Raw genomic sequence first — 16,177 nt, 5'->3', positions numbered from 1 at the left:
AAAAGAACTCTGGAGACATTTAGATAGGAGAGAACTTAAAATTATACTATACAAGGTTGATTTGAAGGAATGGGGGATATTGTAACTAGAGAAGAGAGGACTTAAAAGGTGCCTGATCTCTGACTTGAAATATTTGAAGTGTTATTATATGGAAGAGAGATTTGATTTGTTTTGCTTCTCATAAGGTGGAACTTGAAGCAGTAGGTGGAAGATGCAAAGAAACAGATTTTTGGCTTCATAGAAAGAGGAACTTTCCATTAGTTGAAATAATCCAAACGTGAAATGGGCTCCCTCAAGAGGCTTCACTTGTAGAAGTGGGGAACCTGTGCCTCGAGGCCACATGTGGCCCTCTGGGTCCTCGAGTAGGATCCAGTGCAGGACCCAAGTAGGTCCTCAAGTGCAGATTCGTATTTGAGGACCTAGAGGGCCAAACGTGACCTCAAAGCTGCAGGTTCCCAACCACTGGAGAGTGTTCATTGTCATTGGAGGTTTTAAAGCAGAGTATTTGTTACTATTGTAAATGGTATTTTTACTCAGCTATGAATTAAATAATAGAGCCCTTGCAGTTCCCATTAACCCTGCAGTTATTAAACTCTGAGGTTTAGAATATTAAACTTTTCTAAGAATGCATATAAAATGAGGCACATCGTGGAGATGTAATTATGCTGCTACAGTCTTTGAAAATATTATTCTTGATGTTTACTGAGTCATACCATTACTGAAGAGTAATTAAGGCTTGTGGGCTTTCATTAAAATTTATTGTATTTAGAATTAAATTCACTAACAGTAATCAGAGAAACTCATCTGTCATTATGGCTGCCATTGTGGTGAACTCTTATTAAGCTGACTATAATGATAATAATATTCACCTCTCTGTGCCTCAGTTTCCTCATCTGTGAAATGATGGCAGTTGGACTAGAGCAGCTTTAAGTTTCCTTCCAGCTCTAAATCTATGATTCTCTGTTCTTGCACTCATGACAGTGGGCAGGTTTCAAAGAATATTCAATTATATTATTTCTTTTAATGCTCATATCAGTTCTGTGAATTACTCAGGACAGGCATTATTATCCTCATTGTACAGATATGGAAACCGAGGTCAGGGTGGTGAACTGGTGTTCCCAAAGTCATATAATGCGTTAGTGTGAAGCTTAATTGTAGCCCAAGTCCTCAGACTACTAAACACTTTCTCGTTTCTATTCCTATAGCTCATAACTTTGATTTTCATAGTTTTAAATTTTTTGTTTAATTTTTTTTCAGTTAAAGAAAATCTACTCTCTCTCCCTTTCACCCCTTTCCCGGCCATCATTGAAAAAAGGAAGAAAAACAAAACCTTTGTAACAAATATTCATAGTCAAGCAAAACAAATTCCAGAATTGGCCATGGCCAATCTGTGTCTCAATCTATACCTTGAGTCCATCACCTCTGTCATAATGTGTGTAGCACTGAGTAACCTTTTAACTATATTATGTTGCCCCCAGAGAAGCTCCATGGCAGAATGGATGGAGAGAATTGTCCTTTGAGTCAGGTTATGCTTCAGATAGGTACTGGCTGTGTGGCCCTAGACAAGGCACTTAATCCCACAGTGCCCTCAGCAACTCTCTGAGACTATACATTTCAGAGAAAGTGCTAACCTACTTCAGTAGAGGAAATTTCCTTATCTTGGAGTTCTTTTTTTTTCTTCGTTTTTTGGTGAGGCATTTGGGGTCAAGTGACTTGCCCAGGGTCACACAGCTAGTAAGTGTCAAGTGTCTGAGGCTGGATTTGAACTCAGGTCCTTCTGACTCCAAGGCCAGAGGTCTATCCACTGTGCCACCTAGCTGCCCTATTGGAGTTCTTTTATACCAATGAAATGACAGAAGTCTGGTCCCTATCTTTGTATTGCCTTCATAAGTCGAAAGGACATTTTGCTAATGAGTCCACCAAATTCTTAGCTGTTAAGGGACTTTTATATTTATGGTATAATATTATGAAATGTTGGCCATCTGGGAAAATTATGATGATTGCTCATATTAACATAGCCCCTCAAGATTTATTTTTTTTAAGAGACTCACTTATTTTGCTTATTTGTGCCTAATTATCTATTAATTCATTCTGTTTGAAAGCAAATCAACTGTATTTCATCAGAATATTTCTGCTATTCTAACTTAAATCATTCAGGACTCTTTTCTCTTCTCTCCCCAACTTTATTTTTTAAGGAGCAAAGCAGAATTCTGATTTAACAGAATGGCAAAACCCAATTGTGAAAGACAGGCATTGCTCCTCAGCTGGAAGACCTCGTTGCTGAGTTTGCTACCTCTCCTGACAGTTCCTTACTTGCTCAGGCCTCTGGCTGCTCTTTTCAATGGCATATGGGTGAAATGTGAAATGTCCAACCCAGTGAAATAGAGAGAATTCGCAGAGTGATTGTGTAGAAAGAATACTAGGTAAGTAGCCAGAAGACTGAGTTTTTAGTCCCAAGTCTGCTGCTTCAAATGATAGAATCCTATATTTGTAAAGGACCTTAGAGGCCACCTAATAACAACCTTTTCCTATTAGCACCTGCTCTGAGCAAGGTACTTGGCCAGGTGCTAGAATAAAAAGATTAAAAATTATACCGTCTCTGCTCTCAGGGATGTAAGGCATGAAATCTCTCTGTAATTGACTAACCATGGCTAAGTAATTTCATTCCTCAGAGCCTCAGTTTCCTTATCTTCAGAATCCTGTTTTGTTTAAGGGCAGTGGAAAATGCTTTGCAAATCTCTGTAAGTATGAGTTCATAAAATCATGAATTTAGAGCTGGAAAGGACCTTAGCGGCTGTCTAATCCAACCCCTGAATTTTATAGTTGAAGAAACTAAGCCCCAGAGAGGTCAAATAACTTGAATGTAGGTCCTTTGATTCCAAATTCCCACTTTATCAGGCTGCTTTTCAGTTTATTGCAAAGGTGGCCCACTTCTCAATGCCATCAAGCAGCATTGTTGTAAAGGGAAGATTCTTTTTTGGTTTTGTCGTTGTATTCTTACTATCTAGCACAGTGCCTTGCACCTAGTAGGTGTATAACAAGTGCTTGCTTGTTACATTGTGAGAATCATCAAAAGCTATATGTAGAAGCACTTGAAAACTATCAAGCACTATCAAAATGGCACTACCAAAATGTTTTAAATTCTTTGTTGTAAGGGATGACTTTCTGGAACTGGGGAGAGAAAAGGAATAAAGGGGAAAGTCTAGGCAATGTAGAAACAAAATATATCAGCAAAATCTGTCTTGAAAGCTATACATATTTTTATTACACTTTAAGAGGAAAAGGGAGTTCATTAGAGACTGCTAACATTACTAAACAGTGATTGAATGGTTTCTTAAAAGGGAAAAACAGGAAAGTATTACATCAAGAAATGTTTGCATCTACCATGAGATTGCAAAATCATGATGTGGTGTTAAAACATATGAGAATGTCTCATTTGCAGGAGGATAAGGGTAGAAGTTTTATACAGTAGGGGTAATAATATCTGCCCAGAGTAATTCACAGGGTTGATGTGAGAATCAGATGAATCAGTGGAGGCAGGGGAGGTAGTGTGGTACAATGGAAAGAGTACTCATTTGGAATGAGAGGGATCTGGATTTAGATCGCAGCCCTGACACTCAGGACCCGAGTAACCTGGGGCAAGTCACTTAACCCAGCTGGGTCTTTGCTCTTCATCTGTAAAATGAGGGAGTTGAGTAAATTGCCTCTAATGTCCCTTCCAATTTTGAATCTATGATCATTTGAGTGTTAAGTAAACACACTTTGAAACCTGCATACTACCATGAGTATAAGATCCTTGTAAAGAACCTGGTAAACTTTAAATCTCTCTTTAAATGTGAGCTACTATTATTTTCATCAACTTCAATCTTTAAACTCACCATAGGAAAAAAAAAGTTTTGTAACCAACCAGCCAAAATTATGGAGAAAAGAAAAACTAACCATTGTGATGTGTTTATAGAGAGTTATGAAGAGGATATAGCAGAAAGGAAGAGTGGATGATCACAATTTTAGGGATGGTAAAGAGGCAGATAAATGTATGTGTGTGTGTAAGTCAGGAGAACTGACCTACCTATAGGGAAAAAAGCAGGATTAAGGGAAAACAAATGAAAATATAAGAGTTTTGAGATTGCAAGACATCATTATCAGACATTTGTAGAAATTTGTTGATAGTAGATTTAGAAAAGATAAATATGATACAATTTAAAATAAAAAAGCCTATAGAGATCAAATTACCTAATAATAATGGTGATTTACATTTATATTATACTTTCAAGGTTTACAAAGCACCTTGTCAAGCAACCCTGTGAGCTAGAGTACAAGTATATAAACCCTGTTTAATTCCTTTGTGTTCCAAAAGAAATATACAACTGACAGAGCTTAAGTAACATGTTCAGGTTAAGTGAGTAGCAGAGTCAGAATGTGAACTGAGGCCTTTTGACTTCAAGACTAGGGGTGTTATTCTGATGCAAGGTGTTGTTGGCCATGTTAATAGCTCTTTGGCCATTTTCCTGACATCTGTTGTGCTCTGACCTCTGCCTCCAAAGATGAAGTAGTTCTTGCTCTGGGACCCTGGACTTCTGATTGATGACTGTTCATCATGTGTAGCCCAAGACCCACCATGTTCCTGTCTATCTTCCTGCCCTACAGCTGTGTTTTTCTCTCCCACGCTTCCTCCTGTCCCCTTTTGTAGCTCAGAGATCAATAATCAAATCAATACTACCATTCCTGGAAAAAGGACCATCAATCAATTGCCCTATGACTCCACTCATCATCCCTATGTATTCTTATGCCAAATCGCTCTTTCCTGGCCACCATTTCTCTATGTGTCTTTTAGAATGTAAGCTCTTTATTTTTTTCTGTACTGCTTTCAAACATATCCAAATCTTCTTTATCTTAAAAACAAAACAAAACAAAACAAATCTTCATTAGACCCTTTAAGCTCCTCAAACCATTATCCTTGATCTTTTCTCACTTTTTCACTTAGACTCCTAGAAAGAGCTGTCTTTATTCATTGCCTTTACATTTCCTTTCACTCACTCCTCAGCCTTTTGCAGTCTGGCTTCTAGTCATTCAACTGAAACTGCTCTTTCCAAAGTTACTGATGACCTCTTAATTACCGATTCTGATGGAATGTATTCCCCCTTCACCAATACTTCTTGGAATTCCTCTCTTCCTACAAGACGCAATGACCTCAAGTACCATCTTCTAGATGAAGCTTATCCTACTCCTCCCAACTTCTAGTGCCTTGTCTTTCTATCTTATATTTGTGTGTATTTTCTTTACATATTTATTATATAAATGCTAACATATATACATGTTGTCTCCCCAAATAGAATGTAATCACCTTGAGAGGAGGGATTATTTGATTTTTTTATATTTGCTTACCCAGAGTGAAGTGCATGGCACATAGTAGGCATTTAATAAATGAGTGCTGCTTGATCTCTAGAACAGTTTAAAAATCAGTATTTTCTAAGGTCAGATTTACCTTGAGAATAAGTGATATATTAATATAGCCTACATGACTATAATACAGTCCAGATGTTTGGACCAAAGAAATTAATACTCTGATGGATCTATGATTTCACTGGTGTGACCACTTTCTGCACTGATGTTACAATCCCTGCACACATTCTCATATTGTGTTACTTTTGTTGTTGTTGTTGTTGTTTTGGTGAGACAGTTTGGGTTAGGTGACTTGCCCAGAAAGCTAGTGAATGTTATGTGTTTGAGGTCACATTTGAACTCAGGTCGGTGCTGTATGCACTGTACCACCTAAGTGCCCCTCTTGTGTTACTTTTGATTTTGCAAAGCAAGAACCCAGCATAATACCTGATGCCTAATAGACACTTAATAAATGATTGTTGAATGGAATGGAATATCTCATTCTGTTCTGTGAATGGAATGGAATGTCTTCCCCAGTCTTTCGCTAATTGTTTTTATATCTGGGAGTTGTCTTTGTATTTCTTAGTCTGTCTATCTGTTGCCTCTCATTCGTGTTTGATGGCTGGCTCACTTCTTCTCTAGTCTTGTATATTCTTGACAGTGTCTTTTAGACCATGTCTCCCAAATAAGCCATTGCTGGTGTCATGCTGCAAAGTACTTGACACCACCATATGTTTTTGTATTGCCTCTTAGTTGTTTGTTATTTTGATTTTTTGGGGACCATAGTGTTCTGTGATTTCCAGCCATATGATATCAGTTGGAGAATATTGATGTTAAAGAGATTGACTTTTGTAAGAGTGAGCTGTTGGGACTTATTGAAAATACTGCATACTCTCTCAGATGCCACCCAGCCTGATCTCATCCTCAGCAATTCTGGTCCCAGCTCCTTATCCCTCTGTAGTGCCTGTTCAAGATATCCATACTTTTATATTTAGGTCAGCTACCACACTGATGGTAAATTATTTATCTTGAAAAGGTTACAAGCCAAGACAAAAATGGAGATAGGGTTGGTGCATGATTTTTTTGTTTGCAGATGATTGTGCACTCAATGCAGCCTCTGAGGCTGAGATGCAACAAAATATGAATCCATTCTCTGCTTCTTGTGCTAATTTTAGCTTAACAATTAATAATAAGAAAACACAGTTTCTCCAGCCAGCACCGCATCATCCATACATGGAACCATCGATTTCAGCGAATGGAGAAATATTGAATACTGTGAGTGAGTTTACTTACTTTGGCAGTATACTTTCCAGGGATGTATACATATATGATGAGGTTGATGCATGCATTGCCAGAGCTAGCTCAGTGTTTGGGAGGCTTGGAAGGAAAGTGTGGGAGAGAAGAGGTATTAGGGTGCCTACCAAACTGAAGATCTACAGAGCCTCTGTGCTGACCTCATTGTTGTATGCCTGTGAAAACTGGAAAGTATACCAGTTCCATGTGAGGAAAGTGAATTGCTTCCGTCTGAATTGTCTTAGGAAGATTCTGAAGATCACCTGTCAAGATAAGGTACTGGACACTGAGGTCCTTTCTTGAACGAAACTGCCAAGCATTCAAACTCTATTGCAGAGAGCACAACTCTGATGGATTGGCCACATTGTTTGAATGCCAAGAGTACGTTTGCCTGAAAGATTATCTTTTGGAGAACTCACACAAGGCAGGTGATCACATGGAAGTCAGAAGAGGTGATACAAGGACACTCTCAAGGTCTCTCTGAAGAACTTTGGAATTGATTGAGTGTCTTGGGAGACACTGGCACAGGACCACCCAGTGTGGTGTGCCCTCATCAAAGAAGGCACTGTGCTCTATGAATGAAGCAGAATTGCAGTAGCTCAAAAGAAATGTGAAACGCACAAATTTAGAAACCTCTCTACTCCAAATGTTCATGTGGACTTTTTCTCCCCGAACCATGGTAAAGCCTTCCAAGCTCATATTGGTCTAATCAGCCATAGTTGGGCACACTGTAACTTGACTCCAACAAAGTGATGTTATTTTGGTCCTCTTTGAGAATGAAGGACAACAACCAACCAACCAACTTTTATTTATTTATGTGTGTGTGTGTGTGTGTGTGTGTGTGTGTGTGTATGTGTGTATGTACGTACATGTAAAGACAAATCAGGGGACTGCCCATTCAACTTCATGTCAAAAGCTGGCCTGTATATTTTCATCCATGTTGTTTTTCTCATATGAATGGTTAGACAATTTCTTTGTATTACTGTGGGTTTTAAGGAGGAGACATTGTTATTCTGTGATGCAATTAGTCTAATTTCATCTTTGAAGAAATTCGGAAGTCTTTGCAATAGATGAAAATCTTTCTTATGTTGGGCTTTGCATAAGGATCCTCTGCAACAATTCTGAGTACCTTGGATGTTACTATATATATATTATATATATATGTTTATATATAAATATACTGTTTTACACTTCAGTTGATGTCACTATCCAGAGAATCATACAAAAGAAGTACTCTGCTGAATGGAACCTCCAAAACTGCATTTTATTTTACCGTGTCCAGTGCTTTAAGAAATCAATTAACAGGAGCAGGGGCTTATGTTCTCTATACCTCTTAATTGTTTGACCATAAAGATATGATTGACCATAGAAAATCATCCACAAAAGCCTTCTTATTCCTTTTTGACTATTCATCAAGGGTATCTTTGATGTATTTATCATAACTATAACTCCTATTTATATAGTGCTTTAAGATTGGACAAGCACTGAGAAATTGTAACACGAGTATTATTATAACCATTCAGCAATTCAGAAAACTGGGGGATTGTGACCTGCCAGTGAACAAATAAGTGTTGGAAGTGGGAGTCAAAACCAAGCCTGTTTATTCCAAGTCCAGGACTTTATGACCTTTTCCCATTCTTTTGGAAGCTTCTCCTTTTAGAAAGAGCCTAAAAATCAATCTTTAAGTGGCTTTAAGATGTATCTTATCCAACATAGATTTATTCTGCATGCATTTATGTATTTGGTTAGGTTGATCTGTTCTTTCCAAATTCATCTTTTTAAATGCCACTTCTTCACTGTGTCTTTGTGTGGAGAATGAAATTCGAATGGTTCTGCAGTAACTCCCAATTTCAGTATCCTACCTACGGATTGGCTTAATTTAGACAGTCTTGTTAAGTTCTTCATAAAATAAAAATAACTAGTGTTTATGCAGCAGTTCAGGGTTTTCAAAGGTTATGTTAAATAATTTGATCCTCACAACACCCCTTTGAGAATCACTATTATTATCATTATCTCCATTTTACTAATGAGGAAGCTGAGATTGAAAGGTTAATTAACTTGTCCAGGGTCACACAGCACCAAGTCTTGGAGGCAGGATTTGAACTCAGATCTTCCTGATTGCAAGTCTAGCACCATCTGCTGTACTGCCTAGCTGCCTCTACTATAATTTATCTGTATCTTCATCCTCATCGGTGATGTTTGCCATATGAACTGTAGCCTTCATGTTGGTATTTTTGTTTACGCTTATTCTGTGTTGCAAGGTAAGATGACCAATTATCTAATATCCCATGAAGCGTTTCTTCTTGCTTCTCGGAAGAGGAAAGGGAAGGGAATAAGCATTTATATAGTACCTACTATGTGCCTGGCACTGTACTGAGTGCTGTACAAATATAATCTCATTTGATCCTCAGAACAACTCTCCAAGACAGGTACTGTTATTATCCTCATTTTATACTTGAGGAAACTGAGGCAAGCAGAGGTTAAGTGACCTAAGGGTTGCATAGTTAGTAAGTGTCTGAGGTTACATTTGAACTTGGGTCTTCCCGAGTCCTGGCCTGGTGCTCTATCCAGTGTGCCACCTGGCTGCCCAAGGGTGCGTGGTGAAACATTTTTACCAGTTGCTCTGTTCACTCCTCCAAGGAAAACTTGTGGCTTTTCTTTCATTTATCTGCAGCTTCTTTAGAAGAAGAACTAATCAGAAGAGTTTTCATTTTTGACAAAACTATCAATCTAGATATAGTTTATGTCTCCCATTGGAGGAAATCATGGGTCCCTGGACAAAAATTTAATACTAACCAATGACAGTGAAATGAATGTTTCTAGATGGTTTAAGAAGGGTGACAACATCTTCTTTCCCTCTTCTGCCACTCTTTTTCCATCGGAGAATACAGGACTGATGGCCCTTTGGCACATTCAGATTTTCATGTTTCACCATGGGGAAAGTGATTAGTCACTTTGTGGCCAACCTTCTGGTGATTAACCTCTCCCTCTTTACCAACAACAGACACATAGCTTGTCATTCAGCCTGGTGGGTGAAACTTTTCCAGCTTGGTAGAGCCAGGCAGAACTTCTGTTTCAAGAACCCAGTGTTAACTCCATGCCAAAATGAGGTACCAGAGTGAGACTTTTATGGGGGCTAAAGAAATCACTCAGAAAAAATTAATTGGTTGATGCTAGCTTGCAGTAAATAAAAAGCACCCGTATAGAACAGTCCCAATAATGCAGAGTTTTTATTGTAGCAGATCATTAGCTTTTCTAGCAAATGATTCTTGGTCAGCATTCTCAGCTGCTCTGGGGATAGTGGCACTTAATATTGACATGGCTTCCTGCCCTGAATTGGTGCCAAAAGGCAGATCTATTGGTTTGGATTTATGACACTTGACCTTTGGGATTTTTCCTTTAAAGGAAAGGAAAGAAGAGAAAGCATTAGGTGCATTAAAATGACATTAAAAGTAAAGAGCTCATCTCCATTTGGTGTATTCTTGGGTAATTTTGTCTACACTTAGTATTGCATCCATGTAGCTATTGTGGTTCATCTTTGGGAAATGACATGAAACACCTTCCAGATGACTGTGATTAAAATGGAACTCCAGTGGCAAACAGAGATGGAAATTTTACTCATTAGATCTCTTCCTGGTTGCTTTGTTACTAGGGGAATGAACATGCAGAGCTGCTCAATTCCCAAAGATAAGACAGTGGAAATGTGTTTTAGCAGGCTAAATGCAGGTTTTCCCCCCTACAAAACAGGCTGGGAAAATTCCTGTGATGCTAGGTCACTGGACAAAGTGGGCCAGTTCCTCTCCTCTCACTTCAGGTGCACCTGAGTGCCCCTCTCTTGGCGTTGTTCAGGTGACTATTTTTAAATCTTCATTGACATAAAGTGTTCAGCAAACATTTATTAAGTGCCTAATGTTTGCCAACCATTGAAATAGGCTGTGGTGGGTGGGAAGAGAGATACATAGTTTACTAATACATTGTCCTTGTCTTTAAAAAGCTTACATCCCAATGGGGGTGTGTGTGTGGAATAAGACACCAAGTCTATGGGCTCCTATTATGTGCTAGACATTGTGCTAAGCAGAAAGGGAAAAAAAAATCCCCGCTGTCAAGGAACTCACAATCTAATGGAAGAGAGAAAATGCAAACAACTATGTACAAACAAGATAAATTGGAGATAATTTCAAAGGGAAGGCATTAAAATTAAGAAGTTGATGGACTGATATAAATAATTGTACATAAACACATATGTAATACAAATAATAACCCTTAATTGGATGTTTTTACTACTGGCTAGCAATGCAGTAAGATACTGCCTATGGAACTCTTCCCTATCCTCTAGAGATTAACTCAAGTGCCTTCTCTCCTAGCAGACTTGCCTTCATCACCTTGGTTGGCACAGACCAGTGCACAGTTAGCATGTAGTAGGTGATTAATAAATGTTTGTTGAAGTTCTAAAAGAAATTGTTAATGATCTTCCTCAGAGTTTCTAAAGCACTGTTTTGTAACTCACTGATGCATTTATTACATAAATACTGTATATGATAGCTATGGCTTTTAAAGCTTTTAAAGCCTTTCATAACCTGGCCCATTTCTACCTCCCCAGTCTTCTTATACCTTACTCTCCCCTACTCTCCCACATACTCTGAGATCCAGGGACACTAGTCTCCTTGCTGTTTTTCCCACTGGGCACTACATTTCGCAATTCTGGGCATTTCCCCCTGGCTGTCCCCAGTGCCTGGAATTCTCTCCCCTTCCTCCTCTCCACGTCCTATTTTCCTGCAGGTACCAGATAAGGTACCTCCTTCTTCAAGAAGCTATATGCAGTTCACCTTAATGTTATTGCTTTGCCCTCTGAGATTATCCAATCTGTATACTGTCTTCTGTGTATTAGTTATTTAAATACCACCCCCATTAGAATGTAAGCTGCTTGAAGGCAGGGATGGCTTTTCCCTTTCTATGTATCCCCAGTGCTTAGCACAGTACTTGGCATGTAATAGGTATTCATTCAGGATAGAGCACTTTAGGTGTGTGAAAACTGGAAACCTTGGAAAGTTCTATTATGAACTATAATAATTTTCTTTGCCAATTTCTACTTTTGTGCAGCCTTTTTTTACCCAGATCAGAGTAATTTTTCCCTCCCATGGTTTTATAATAATTTTTCTCTTTACCAACCAGTCATTCTGCAGATCTGTAATGTTAGTTATCGTTTAATGTTTGTGTGCCATCTTCCCATCCCTTGTTGGAATGATCCATATCTTATGCTCCTTTTGTATTCATTTCAGTGCCTTACAATACCTTGCACATAGGCTGAATTCAGTTAAGTATTTGTTTTTGCAGTTTATCCTTGGTACTATTTATTTCTCAAAGTCCTTTTCACTTCCCCCCTCCCCAAACAAAACAGAACAAAACTCTCTGTATAGCAGGAACCAGACTACAATGTAATTGGAAAAAAATAAAAAACCAAAAAAGATAATGTTAATTTGTGGTTTACAAAGTAATCATAGGCCCATAAGAATCCATTTCTGTTTAAGTTGGACAGCAGTGGTATAGTAGATAGAAAGTTAGCCTTGGAGCCAGGAAGATCTGAATTCAAGTCCTGCCTGTAATGCATCTGGGCAAATCATCTCTCAGTCCTCTAGGCGTCTCTCTAAGACCAAGTTGCAGGGGAAGTCTGACCTATACTGGTAGAGGGAATTTCTTCACCTTGGACTTTTCTAGACCAATGAAATCACAGATCCAGGATTGAGACTGGATCTCGATCCCTTGTGCTACCAGCACAGTGCCTGTTCAGAGTGAGAGCTTACTTAATAAAGGTTTGTTGTAGTCAAGCCTCACCTATCCCACCAGAGCCTCCCGTGGTCCCTTTTTCCTTGGAATTCCTCTATTGTTTATCATCTGTACTGACCATTTTGTATTGTATTGCTTTCTAACTCATGTTATTTAACTTCTTTTTGCTCCATCTAGATTGTAAGCTCTTAAGGGCAGGGGAGTCTTTCTAGTAGTGACACAACAGACATTTGCTGATTTGCTTTAGTTTTACTGGAATCAGATATGTTGGAGCCCCAGTAGAATACTGCAACTACAAATTCAGTCTAGCATGCATGCTTTTGAATACTACCACATTATCAGCAGGAAGGGCAGTGATGGGGAACAGAGGTGATGGATGCAGTGCTCAGTGGCTGGATTTTCAGCATATCCTGGCCATGGACCTGAGGACCCAGCCACTCACCACTATCACTCACCACTGTACTCATGTTTACCATCTTCCTGTTTTCCCTTTGATCAGCTCTGCAAAGAGGGACCAAGGCCTGACCAGTAGCTGGCTGGGTGCTCGAGGTAGCTGAATGGGGGAAATAAAAGCTGTATGGTCCTCTGCTCAATCTTTAGGTACAAGATAGGAAGACAAGAAAGGTAAAGAGAGTTGAGCTAAAGACCTTGAACAAAATACATAGGCCCTAGAGGTGGCTCTGTACTCTGCTTTTTTCCTACCTCTTATATGGATAGAAAGTGATCAAGGTAGGTTTTGAACCCAGGTCTTACTATGTCAACACATAAGGTGTAATAATCATGAATATTAAGAAAACATGCAACATAGTTTTCAAATGCCAAGGTGCATTCTCGAGGAGAGGACAAGACTTTGAGGACCACCAGACATATCACAGGAAGCTGCATCTAAGGTTACTGATCAGTTCTCTTGGTATCTGCATGTCCCTAACCACGTGTTAGTCGTCTCCCTGTCACCCACGGAACATCTTTTCCTGTTTCCTTGGGAGTTTTCTTTAAAAAATATTTGACAACTATATTTCAATATAATTAGTTTTATTTGTAAGTCAATGTATTTCATGCATTTAAAATCAGTATTCCGCGAAGGGGTCCAAAGGCTTCATTAGAATGGCTGTGGGGTACCCAATGACCCAAGGGCTCCATGCCACAAAAATGGCTAAGGAGCCTTGTCCTAAGCATTCTCTTGAACTGAGAGACACAGCTGAGAACTAGAGAGACCTTAGACATGAGGAGCAGCCCTCGGATCTCCCAGGACAGCTGTTAGCGCACCAGCACACTGATATGGGAAGCCCCTTCCTGCTGCTGCTTGTGCTCACACAGCACTGCACTGCCACTGCAGCATGACTTTGGCAAATCTAATAATGCCAGGAGCTAATTGCCACCCCTGCAGCCTGGCATCACCAGGTAGCTAGTGCCTGCAAACTGCTCATTCTCTCAGCCCGCTTGGTGCTAGCATCTAATGCTTCTCCTGACTGCTGCTGCTAACAGGTCTAATCTCTTGTTAGTGTACAGGGATTTCCGCATATAACTCGCATTTTATAATAGAGGGAACAAGTCACATTAAACAGTAAAACCTCATTATGTCATACCCCACTGATCTAAAATTTGCTGAGTAAAAAGTTCAAAATAACTGACATAATCAAAGATCTCTAAGTTTATGATTATGGTATATCATTAAGAGAAATAGGTCTGTTGTGAATTAATTTTTTCATTGAATTACCTTCTATTCCTTATGAATATCCATGTATCATTCACCTTCTACTGTGGGATATATTATAAACTAATTAAATGACATTTCTTTTGAAATACTATATAATTCACCAGAGCTTACAGGACTCCTTTACTCATTCCCCAATCTCTACTCCAACCATATTCCAAGTATCTTTGTCATAAAATAGACTCTAGATTTTTTTTAATCACATAAAACAAAGAGGATTTTAAAAAAATTATAATAAAGTAGATCTTAATTTTGCAAAGTGCCATTTTAAAGCATAGTATTCTGGGCTGAATGTAGTTGTGTTTGATATTCTGTAGAGCATACTTCACTGAGGCTGTCTTCTTGTCATGCAGCCCTGCCTTTGCTGCTGCTGCTAGAATGCCTTCCAAACCTGACCTCCAGAGACTGTGCTCTGGAGGACTTATGCTGCTCAGCTTTGGAACTCATCCCCTGGAGCTGAGTTCTCCTGGTTAGTAAGTACATGAGCTCATGTACCCTATGATATAGCTGGCCCCAGACTCCTATTCACGTTTGCCCCAACCATCTTCTTGGCATGATATTGCATACATATACTTCCCCAGGCAACCTTGCCCTTTCTTCATTTTTTTGAGGCAATCAAGTTTAAGTGACTTGCCTAGGGTCACACAGCTAATAAGTGTCTGAGGCAGGATTTGAACTCAGACTCCAGGGCCAGTGCTCTATCCACTGTGAAACCTAGCTGCCCCTCTACATCTTATTCTGACAACAGTCATCAAATCAATACTACCATTATTTCTGGAAAGAACATTCCACTTGTCTGTCCTATAGCTCACCATCACTGTAATTTCCCACACTCAAACACCTTTTCTTGGCCACCACTACACTTGTATGTGTTGTCTTCCCTTTAGAATGCACATTCCTTGAGGGTAGGAACAGTCTCTCATTTGTATTTGAGTCCCCAGTGCTTACATAGTATCCTGCACATTTTAAGCCCTAAATATTTTTTTAATTCATTCATTTATTCATGTGCATACATGATTGTGTCTATTCAGCTGATCAAGAAAAAAGATAATTTTTGAATTTGGTTGAAAATCTTAGTAACAAGCAAATGTAGAACATCCACTTAAATTGATCTTGGAAAATATTAGAAACGATCTTCCTCATTCCGTCATACTTTTCCCCTTCTTAAGCACCACATATTTATGAGCCACATAATCTTGTCCTGAGGTACAGGATCATAGCGTATAAAGCAGTATCTAGAGGTCTTCTAATTTAGGTTCTTGCCACCACGAGGAAAACCATTCTTGCCACAGTGTCCATTGAGTAGACTTCACTTAAGAGAGTAAGTTCTTACTGCCTCCTCATGTTATAATAATTTAAATCTGTATTCCTTTGTTTACTCCAAGTGGGAATGCAGGGAAAGGAATAAGTATTTCTATAGCATCTACTCTGTGTAAGGCACTCTGCTTAGTGCTTTATAAATATCATCTCATTTGATCCTCACAACAACCTGTGAGGTAGGTGCTGTTGTTATCCCCATTTTACAGTTGCAGAAACTGAGGCAAGCAGTGCATGATTTGCCCAAGGTGGCACAGTTGGTAAATTTCCAAGGCTAGATTTGAACACAGTTCTTCCTGACTCCAGACCAAGTGCTCTATCTGCTATGTATGCCTCCTCCATAGCCGCCTCCTACCATCCCCTCTCTACTTTTAACATTCCTTTATGTTCTTGACTACTATTCTTTTCATTCATAAGCCTTTTTCCTCAGATCTCATGTTATATTTTTAGCTATATCCCTTGAGACTTCATCATTTTTGACCTCTTAGCATTATTGTTCCTTGAAGCATAGAACTGGATAGAGTACTCTTATAAGACACATAGACCAGTAGAGCTTGAAGGAAATTTAGAAGTCATCTAACTCTTTCATTTTAACATTAATACTGATGCAAAATTTTTATTATAATTTTACTTGAAATCAAATTTGAAATAAAAATTTTCACCCTATCTATATTTTCTTTGCCATAT

At 38.9% G+C, this 16,177-nt stretch overlaps 1 protein-coding gene across 10 annotated transcripts in view; it reads left to right on the top strand.

Moving 5' to 3' along the window:
- Positions 1–16,177, top strand: part of CSGALNACT1 (chondroitin sulfate N-acetylgalactosaminyltransferase 1) — a 400,361-nt gene that overhangs the window by 206,481 nt on the left and 177,703 nt on the right. For 2 of the 10 annotated variants that reach the window (XM_027865514.1, XM_027865508.1), the window contains exon 5: positions 2,196–2,423. The exons of the other annotated variants lie outside the window; for them this stretch is intronic. The gene's annotated coding sequence lies outside the window, so the exon portion shown is untranslated. The remainder of the gene's footprint in view (positions 1–2,195; positions 2,424–16,177) is intronic. 10 annotated transcript variants of the gene reach the window in all.

The sequence above is a fragment of the Vombatus ursinus genome, unplaced genomic scaffold, assembly GCF_900497805.2.
Source record: "Vombatus ursinus unplaced genomic scaffold, bare-nosed wombat genome assembly UNPS02014778.1, whole genome shotgun sequence".
Classification (NCBI taxonomy): Eukaryota; Metazoa; Chordata; class Mammalia; order Diprotodontia; family Vombatidae; genus Vombatus; species Vombatus ursinus.
This window is presented reverse-complemented; position numbering and strand designations above follow the sequence as displayed.